The sequence below is a fragment of the Hyperolius riggenbachi genome, chromosome 1 (assembly GCF_040937935.1).
Source record: "Hyperolius riggenbachi isolate aHypRig1 chromosome 1, aHypRig1.pri, whole genome shotgun sequence".
In the NCBI taxonomy this organism is placed as follows: Eukaryota; Metazoa; Chordata; class Amphibia; order Anura; family Hyperoliidae; genus Hyperolius; species Hyperolius riggenbachi.
In genome coordinates, this window is record NC_090646.1 from 628,959,845 (window position 1) to 628,970,608 (window position 10,764).

The 10,764-nt window shown below is 46.8% G+C and overlaps 1 long non-coding RNA gene across 2 annotated transcripts in view; it reads left to right on the forward strand.

Moving 5' to 3' along the window:
• Window positions 1-8,364, forward strand: part of LOC137559776 (uncharacterized) — a 38,469-nt gene extending 30,105 nt beyond the window's left edge. The window contains exons 3-4 of one of the 2 annotated variants that reach the window (XR_011029811.1): window positions 2,219-2,320; window positions 8,097-8,364. This is a non-coding gene — a long non-coding RNA (uncharacterized lncRNA). The remainder of the gene's footprint in view (window positions 1-2,218; window positions 2,321-8,096) is intronic. The other variant, XR_011029810.1, reaches the window with a different exon arrangement.
• The last annotated feature ends 2,400 nt before the right edge of the window (window positions 8,365-10,764 follow it).

Below are 10,764 nucleotides of genomic sequence, written 5' to 3' on the forward strand. Positions count from 1 at the left end.
AGTCAGTTTTTATCGGCATGGTGAAAACTTTGAAGTGTGCACTAGCCAATTAACTAACATTGGTTTCATTTTACCTGTGCAGAAAGTGAGGGGGAGGGGGCCCCTTTCAAAGTTTTGCAGGGGGGCCCAGTGATTTCTGGTTATGCCCCTGGGAGCGTGTAGAAAGTTAGTCATGGGGCACAAAAAGTATAAATCCAGCCTTGCATATATGAAGAATCACAAAAACGTACCCAGGGCACACTGTCACTGAGTCTTGGGGTGACACATTCATGACAGGGTCACCTAAACGCTTTCAGGAGAGATTCCACAACTCTTTCCCATTTCTCTGCCTACACGACACGACTGAATAACTCTCAGAGGTCACAAATGATTTTTATTATTTCTATCTAGGCCACAGTGTTTCTGTAAGCTATATTTAGCCGCGCGCGTAAATAAAGAGAATGTCATTAGATTTTCTACACTTCAGAATTGGCTGCATTGCCGGATCGTCTGCCTGTTGCATAAAACATGGCACTGCACAGCCGTAATGATCCCACTGATGACAGTATGTGGGAATGAGGGCAGGCCAAGACATGCAAGCGCCTGGTGGTGGGGAAATGCCATCAACTACAATCTGCAATTGTGAAACATTTCTTCTATCCAGGCCGACCTACTGGCTGATATTAATTCATGTTTATGTTTTATTTACTAGGTGTGCTTAACATTCCTTTATGATTAGGGCGGAGCTACAGCAGGAATGTTGTCTGCAGTAAATAGCAAACATTATTTGGCACAAATAGGATTAACTGGGTCAATAATAGTATCATTGTTGTCTGTAAAGTGTACCAGAGATACAGTAGTACACTCGCACTAATTTATACTTGCCTGGAGCTTCCTCCAGCCCCATAAGCACGTGGCTATCCTTGCTGTCCTCTTCACCCCCTCCATTCTGGCGCTATGACTCCCAGCAATCCTCGCCGCCAGTCAAGGGCTTCTGCGCATGCACGGCTTAGTCACACACGCCCCCTCCCCTGGAGCGATCTGCGCCTGCGCAGTACTATTGCACAGGTGCAGAACGCTCCAGGGGACAGGAGTGCAATGAGGGGGTTCCGCGCGGCCGAGCCATACATGTGCAGAAGGCTGAGACTGCCCGGATTACCAAGAGTCATAGCGGCTTAAGGGAGGGGCCGAGGACGGCGAGGGAAGTTAATGGGGCTGCCCCAGGTAAGTATAAATTAGCGCTAGTGAACCATCTCAGGTTCACTATAACTACCTAACGACTACGTCACGCCGATTGGCATGAATGCGGCGGCAGCCCCAGGACCGCCTAATGCCAATTGGCATCAAGTCCTGGGGCAGAGCTTTGCAGGAGATCTCGCGCACCGAAGCTCCATCATCAGTCTCCCAGCAACCGCCGCTAGGAGACTGTTAGTAGACGTCCATTTACAATGTACATCGCTGCGATCTACGGCAGCACTGTACTGGGGACAGCCGTGTGACATGGCTGTCCCCCTGGGAGGCAGGAGAGCAATCGGCTCACATAGGCTGATGTCTATGAAAGCCGATCGCGCTGATTGGCTGGCTGGCTGGCGGGGGTAGGGAGTGAAGGAGGGATGCAAAAATATTATAATATAATATTTATTAAAAAATAAAACAAATAAATATTTGTGTAAATAAAATTAAACACTCCAGAAGCGATCAGAGCCCACTAACAGAGATCTGTTGGTGGGAAGAAAAGGGGAGGGGGGGAATCACTTGTGTGGTGAGATGTGCAGCCCTGCAGCAAGTCCTTAAAGCTGCAGTGGCCTAGTTATTGAAAAATAGCCTGGTCACTAGGGGGGTGTAAGCCCACAGTCCTCAAGTGGTTAAAGAGGAAAGGGGGGGGGGGGGATCAATACATTGCAAAGTGAGAAGTTAAAAATAGAAGAGAGATCAAGAAATGATTTATATTCGCCATGTAATATGTTCATATTGTTTAATCCACAATCAGCCTGCACGTCATCATCTTTACTACTGGCAGACATGAAAAAAAACATGACAGACAGCACCAACTGCCATTACCTATAACCACACCCTCTTACATTGCGATAGAGGCATAGCTAGGGTTTTCAGCACCTGGACAATACTGCACCGTGTAAAAGAAATGGACCTGGCCACACCTCAGAATGTGGGTGAGGTCGTAGTAGGAGCTTAATGTACAAATACTCTTTAGCCAAACGTGCCCCCTTCCCCCATTCAGGTAGCCAGTGGTGTCCCTTGTCACATGACGCTGCTGGAGAGGATGCTGGGCACTCTGGAGTGGAGAGATGACATCACTGCTGTCATGTTGGAGCTGGGGGTGGTGAGTCTTCTGCTGTTATTAACGTTTCCGCATTCTTCTGCAGAGGGATGGAGGGAGAGAAACGATGGCACTTTATGAGCCGCCTCTCACACACATAGGGGTGCGGCAGCCATGCTTCACAGTGTGGTGCCCGGGGACATATGCCCCTCCTCCATCTCGCGCCTCTGTGCGATAGGCTACAAGGTTGTTTTTCTATAGATATACTGTATACAGTGGGTTGCAAAAGTATTCGGCCCCCTTGAAGTTTTCCACATTTTGTCACATTACTGCCACAAACATGAATCAATTTTATTGGAATTCCACATGAAAGACCAACACAAAGTGGTGTGCACATGAGAAGTGGAACGAAAATCATACATGATTCCAAACATTTTTTACAAAAATGTCGGTGCAATTTTTTAGCGATTGTACAGCAATTACACTTTGCAATTTGGTTCGGGAAACAAGAAAAGCATTTCAGCGCATTTACAATTTTAACCATCCATGCGATGTGAATAGTTTCGTTGAAATTCATTACCATAACGCTTTGCTGATCGCCACCAATCAGCAGAAACTGAAAACTTTATTGTTCCATTTTTGTGAGCGGAGTAACACTTCAGATATGCTCCTCCACAAATGCTCCTTGTGTTCATTTATGCCAACGAATAAGGTAATATCTACAGAACCAGGAAAGTCGCTGTCAATATTTACCTAAAGGACAACTAAATTAAAAGTATATGGAAGCTGCCATATTTATTTCCTTTTAAACAATACCAGTTGCCTGGCAGCCCTGCTGATCTATTTGGCTGCAGTAGTGTCTGACTAACACCAGAAACAAGCATGCAGCTAATCTTGTCAGAGCTGACAATAATGTCAGAAACACCTGATGTGCTGCATGCTTGTTCAGCGGCTGTGGCTGAAAATGTATTAGAGGCAGAGGATCAGCAGGACAGCCAGGCAACTGGTATTGCTTAAAGGGGACCTAAAACGAGCAGGATATAAAGGCTGCCATATTTATTTCCTTTTAAACAATGCATATTGCCTGGCTGTCCTGCTGATCCTCTGCCGTTAATACTTTTAGCCATGGACCCTGAACAAGCATGCAAATCAGGTGCTCTGAGTGGAGTCTTACTGGATTTGCTGTATGGTTGTTTGAGGTGTGTGGTTTAGACACTATTGCAGCCAAAGAGATCAGCAGAATAGCTAGTCAACTGGTATTGCTTAAAAGGAAATAAATATGGCAGCCTCCATATACATCTCGCTTCATGTTTTCCTTTAATAATGTTGTATCCTATTTTGAATTCAGTATTGAATTCAGTATTGCCCAGAACACTCCAGAACATCTTTGTTTTATCGCAAGCTAATTGCTATGGCAAAATTGCTAATTAGTATCCTGGTGGTTGCTAGGAAACCTGACCTCCTCATATTAGGGGGTCTCCATCTGTATGGAGTATAGCAGACAATCCATTAGCAGATGGCGAGACATAACTCATTTGTTATACCTGATACTGTGAATACCAATAAGAGAGGAAACGTGTGGGGGGAGAGGTGTCGCGTGTGAGAATGACTGTTGTGATATAGAAATAGGTGTTGGGATTTTTCTTGTTAAAGGGAAGGTCCGAGGTAATTAAAAAACAAAAATCTACTTACCCGGGGCGTCCTCCAGCCCCTGGCAGCTGTCCTGTGCCCTCGCTGCAGCTCCGGTGGTCCCTCTGGTGCAGATGCCGACCTCGCCAGCAGTGCTGCTCGTATACCCCTTTTCAAAATCCGGATCCGATTTGGATACGGATACCCAGGTATCCGATCCGGGTCGGATATCTGAGTTCAAAAATTTCCAATCGGATATCCGACCCTAGTATCTCCACAGATTCGGATATCCGGATAGAAAACCGGAAGTGGCCTTTAAATTGCTTTAAAAACGTTTTTGAGGGTATATATGAGGCATGTAGCATCATTATTTTGTAAAGGGGAACACTAATTGATGATGTGGGGACTTTAAATCCCCCCCCCCCCCCCACCAAAAAAAAATTGTCTGCCAATTAACATCAGGCCTAGGTTCCAGACAGCGGTCGTGCAGCCCACATTGTGTCCAAAGTCCAACCGCACAACTGGGACATGACAGTTTTCAGCCAAGACACCTCCCAAAAAATTACACAGCAATTGTGTTTTGGGTTAAATATAGGTGGTATCAGTGGCCTGTGGCACCCTGGCCTGGCGGTGGGAGCTGCACAAGCAGCAGGAGCAGGGCAGTAGCAGCAGGTGGAATGTGTGCCAGGAGCATGCCGGACGTGGCACGTTGCAATTGGCACTTAGCACATGTCACGTGGCACTTGGCAAGTGCCATGTGACACCCGGATGTTACCCGGATATCCGGATGAGCAGCCCTGCTCGCGCATCTACTGCGCCTCAGCAAGTGGCTCACGGAGTCGCACTGACGTCAACCGGACTGTACTGCGAAAACGCAGATCTACTGTAGTACAGTCCGGATCACGTCAGTGCGACTCTGAGAGCCGCTCGTGAGCATGTGTCTGGGTTGTCTGGAACTGGTGGTGCACATGGGAGGAATGGCGTGGGGGCCGCCGCGTGTTCTGACGGTAAGGCGGCGGATTCCGCGTCCAGTGCAGCGGTTTCCCCGCAGCAACATGTGTCTGGGCTGTCTGGACCTAGTAGTGCACATAGATGGAGAGCTGCGCGCGCGCGCTGCAAGACACGCTCTTTATACCAATAGGAGGAAGATCAGCTGATCAGGGCGGTCAGCTGATCCCTGCTCAGTCAGTGATTGGTTGATGGGAGCTGGGCGGCGCTGTGGAGCGCTTTACTATATATATCTCCTGCTGTTCATTTGCTGGTTGTCTGGCGTTGCGAATGCTTATGTGTTAGCACTCAGACCTTAGTCAGATCTTTCAGTGTGGTGGAACCAGGAGGACCTGGGAATCCACACTTAGCCAGTTACTGTATATCATCTGTGTTATTCTCTAGCATAGTTCCAGGGTGTTGAGATCACGACCCTCACACCCCAGACTAGGAATACTGTATATCATCTGTGTTATTCTATAGCATAGTTACAGGGTGTTGAGATCACGGCCCTCAGACCCCAGACTAGGAATACTGTATACCATCTGTGTTATTCTCTAGCATAGTTCCAGGGTGTTGAGATCACGGCCCTCACACCCCAGACTAGGAATACTGTATACAGGCCCGGCCCTAGACTTTTTGCCACCTGAGACAAGCTTTAAGCAACCCCCCCCCCCTTCCCAAGCCGTGGGTGTGAGGGGCCGCCGGAGCTGGAGGGGATAGCGGGCAGGAAGGGGGTATTGGGCCTGGCGGCGGGGAGGGGGGTCGGACCCCCCCCCTCCCTCGCCTGGGTCCCCCGTCCTCCGCTCCCCTCCAGCTTTAAAAATTTGCGTGGCTGGCTGGCTGCAGCTGTAAGAGGCAACGGGCGGGGATCACTCACCTCTTCCTCGTTCCAGCCTAGCCTGCGCTCCACTGACGGCACTTCCTGCTACGCCGCAGGAAGTGACGTCAGTGGAGCGCACGTTGGAACGAGGAAGAGGTGAGTGATCCCCGCCCATTGCCTCTTACAGCTGCAGCCAGCCAGCCACGCAACTTTTTAAAGCTGGAGGGGAGCAGAGGACGGGGGACCCAGGCGAGGGAGGGGGGTCCGACCCCCCTCCCCGCTGCTAGGCCCAATACCCCCTTCCTGCCCGCTATCCCCTCCAGCTCGGGCGGCCCCTCACACCCACGGACGGGCGGGTGCCGCCCCCCCCAGAAGTGCTGCCTGAGGCAATAGTTTCACCCCGCCTCATGGGCGGGCCGGCCCTGACTGTATACCATCTGTGTTATTCTCTAGCATAGTTCCAGGGTGTTAAGATCACGGACCTCACACCTCAGACTAGGCCTTGTTCTGATATCTGTTATGACCTGTAGCTTTCCTGACTATTCTTCTGATCTCTGATTTGGTACTTTGCATATCTGATACTCTGTTGACAACCTGGCCTGTCTGACCTTCTGGCTGTCACCCTCCGCAGGGTGTCCAGCCTTTCCGCAGGGGTCCCCTGCTCTTCAGAGGGGACACTGCTCCTTATCAGTCAGGGACTCCCTCTCCAGGTGTCCTTGACTGCAGTAGAGTCTTCTCTACTTATTGGACCACCTGCTACCCCGGTGGTCCAAAGGTTACTGTTGCACCAAAACACTTACACATTCAGGTGTCTAGAGGTTAGACATATTTGATTATTGGCGATTCTGCAGATCCCCAATAATCAGGTATATCTGTATTCTTGGGGATACTGCAGATCGCCAAGGATCAGATTCTCTCTCTGGTTGCTGACACCTATCGTTACAGCAACCTGTAGAAAATCTCATTAATCTCAGCTGCAAACATGTTCCTTCAAGTCAAACTTAAAGAGCACCTCTTTCTGAAAACATATTACATTTTTAACCATTTCTGCCCGCAGATATTTTTCACTTTATGCATCAGAGCAATTTTCACCTCTCATTCATTTGCCAATAACTTTATCACTAATTATCACAATGCATTAATCTATATCTTTTCCGCCACCAATTAGGCTTTCTTTAGGTGGTACATTTTGCTAAGAACTATTATTTTTTAAATGCATTTTCACAGGAATATTAAAGAAAAAAAAAAAGGAAAAAATTCATTATTTCTCAGTTTTCGGCCATTATAGCTTTAAAATAATACATGCTACCATAATTAAAACCTATATATTTTATTTGCCCATTTGTCCCAGTTATTACACCATTTAAATTATGTCCCTATCACAATATATGGCACCAATATTTTATTTGGAAATAAAGGTGCACTTTTTCAGCTTTGCGTCCATCACTATTTACAAGCTTATAATTTAAAAAATGTTCGTAATATACCCTCTTCACATGCATATTAAAAAGTTCAGACCCTTAAGCCCCGTTCACAATACAAACTCGGACAGCCGTGCGTTCGGAACGCAACGCGTACGAACGCACACCATATGCGTTTGTATGCGTTACGTGGCTGATCCCATTCACTGAGAGTGAATGGGACAGCCGCACGTTTTTGGAAAAAATGTGTGCAGCATGCTTTCCCGGACCACACTGGTCTGGAACGCATGCAGTGTGAACATCAGACAGTGCACTCTATGCACTGTCTGATGTCGTGCGTGTCGGCCTCCTGCACGCGTTCCCGAAACGCGGATGGGAACGCGTGCAGTGTGAACGAGGCCTTAGGTAACTATTTATGTTTTTTTATTGTAATTTTTTTTCATAAAAATATTTATTTGGGTAATTTTTGGTGCGGGAGGTAAACAGTTTATTTTCATTGTAATATTGTGGGTTTATTTTATTAAAAAATATATGTAGATGTAGTTTTACTATTTGGCCGCAAAATGGCCACAGTGAATTTTTTTTCTTTTTAGCCCTGGAAGCGAAGTGCTCGCACAGGAGCGCACTGACGCACGCAACAGCACGTCAGCAGCCTTCTAGACGTGACAGTCACGTCCAGGCAGCAGGAATGATTAAGCAATCAGAGTGCTGCTTTTATTTTTTGACAGAGATTTATTGAAGAATTCTAAAATTAAGCATTATGTAAAATGTACCGTGCAAGGCAAGAACACACAGATGTCTCCCAGTCACAGCAAGAGACTCAGCTAACCAGAAAGCATTACTTTAACAAATAATGGACCATGTGACACAGAAAACATTACCGGGTATGTCCCAGTCTGCCGTTTAATTATAGTTTTGTAAAAATTTGCTCCCTGATGTAAGTTATTAAAATACAAATAAATAATTACCTTTTCTTCAGCTCTTAGCGGCTTCCTTCTATCAAGAAGACAAACTCCAAATCTAGAATTTCCTCAAAGGACCAAGATATAATTAAGCCTTGTTAGAAGGGGATCTGTCATGAAGCGACAACACCTGTGAATGAAAGCCATGGTGCAACTACCAGGGCAAGCGGAAACTAGTCCCAAGACAATGATTTCACTTGTTTGTACAGCATGTCTGTTTTGTAGTCTTTAATTGTGTCTTTTTTTGTTTTGTTTGTTTGTTTTGCCCCCTTTCTCTAGCCCAGAACACTTGTGCTTAAATGAAGTGGTAAAGCTCAGGTACATATTGTACACAATGGGGACATAAACCTGCCAATTTATGCAGAGCTTGCACAAAAGCTGTCTTTTTCTGCTGGTCCATTAATTGTGATGTCACTTCCTGCAGGAAAAGTATAGCAACGAAAGTATAGGAACTCTCATTTAATGACTTCATTCTGGTACATACTGTATTGCCAGAGCAGCACAGTTACCCTGTCTGCTCTGCATGTTTTACCTAAGTGAGTATGTGGGACATGTCTGCCATCACAAACCCGGAAGATATTTAGAACGCATGATGATACGCAAGGCCCATGTCTGGGCATGCGTACTTTCATGGGCGCAATTGCGCAACTAAAAGGGAGGCGGAACTGCTGAAGGTAGGAGATTATGGAGGATACATAGCTCTCATTGCGCACCAGACTCCTAGCCTCTGATGAGTCATTTGTGACGAAACATGTCAGGTGGAGTCTGGATGCAGAAGTGAGAGCGGCAAGACAGCGTGGGTGATCCGCATGGTGTCCCGGTCTGCAGCAGGGTTTGGAAGTGCACACCAGCCCGTGGCGCTGGAGGGCAACAAGAGCCAGCCAGTGCTCAACTAAACGGGGGAGAGCCCATATACCAAACTCTGTGCTAGAATTGAAGAGCTCAGGTTGTGCAATTGTGAGTGCAATCTGTATTTGAGGTATTTTTTTAGGACAAATGCCATATTAGAAATCTGAGTCAGGAAAGGCTACAGTGGTTGAAGAGGTGATTGATCGTGTGAGGTGGGGGACGGTCTGAAGTGTCCCAATGCAGTACTAGACCTAACTGGGGGGTCTTACTATCCGGTGAGTGTTGGCTCACGGGGTGTTGGTGAAAGTAGTAGGAGGTGTTGAAGATTAACTATCGTCTAAATTGAAGATTTTAGTGGAATCTCACTCTCAACTAGTGTCATAGACTTCATGTGAACATTGTGACTATATTTAACCTCTTGGTGACTGTTGTGTAGGTGCTACAGTTGTGTTCAAAATTATTCAACCCCCAATGCTGTAAAGGGTTTTAGGGAATTTAGTGTACATTTGTAATTGTGTTCAGAATGAAATCTTACATGGACTTTTTAAAGAACCAAATGCAACTAAAATGACATCAATTGTTTTTGTAATACAGTATTAAATGTATACTGTATTTCTACAGTGATTTCTTCATTGACAAAATTATTCAACCCCTTAACAACTAGCCATACACTGGTCGATTTGCCATCAGATTCGACCAACAGATAGATCCCTCTCTGATCGAATCTGATCAGAGAGGGATCGTATGGCTACCTTTACTGCAAACAGATTGTGAATCGATTTCAGCATGAAACCGATCACAATCTGTGGATAGCGGATAGCGGAAGATAAGGAATGCCCACGGAGACAAGCAGGAATCGATCTGGACGGCGGTGGGGACAAGCGCGGACGCGGCGGGGGTTGATCCGGCGGCTAATCGAGCCGCCGGGTCGACCCGTGTATTACCAGCATAACAGAAAACTGTATGGTGTGTACCTAGCATAAAGAATAGAGGTTCATTCAAGTGTTTTCGATCAGGTATTGAAAACACCTGTGGATGTTAACGAGCAGCAATCAAGCATAATAAGCACCAATTAGGCAGATTTAAAATGACTGATACTCAGCTCCTTCTAGACATATACTGGTGTGTTTACAAACATGGTGAAGTCAAGAGAATGGTCCAGGAAGACAAGAGAAGAGGTGATTTCTCTTCACAGGAAAGTCAATGGATATAGGAAGATTGCAAAGATGTTAAACATACCAAGAGACACCATAGGAAGCATCATTCGCAAATTCAAGGCAAAGGGCACTGTTGAAACACTATCTGGTTGTGGCAGAAAGAAGATGCTGACTTCGACTGCTGTGCGCTACCTGAAGCGCAAAGTGGAGAAAAGTCCCTCTGTGACTGCTGAGGAACTGAAAAAAGATTTCTCAAATGCGGGTACTGAAGTTTCAGCTCAGACCAGTGGCGGACACAGCCAGCAGTGGGCCCCTGTGCAAAATTGCAATTGTGGGACCCTATGACCTAAAAATGGGTGTGGCTATAACCTGCGGCAAAAAATGGGTGTGGATAGAAATGGTCATGGCAATGACCGGATGAGGGCGGAGCTAACTGTAATTTAACAACTTAAGGACCAGGGGATTTTCTTCTGATCGGTGCTGCGTGGACTCTCCAGCCCGCAGCACCGATCAGGAAATAGCCAGGGCGATCAGACTTACCTGTCACGGTCACTTACCTGTCTGGACGAAGCGGCTGGCACTTACGGATGCTGCAGGTGTTCTGGTGTATGCTGGTGGGTCCCTTACGGGTCCTGGCAGGGTGCACACTGGGCTCCGTGTGTGGCAGTGGAGACATCGG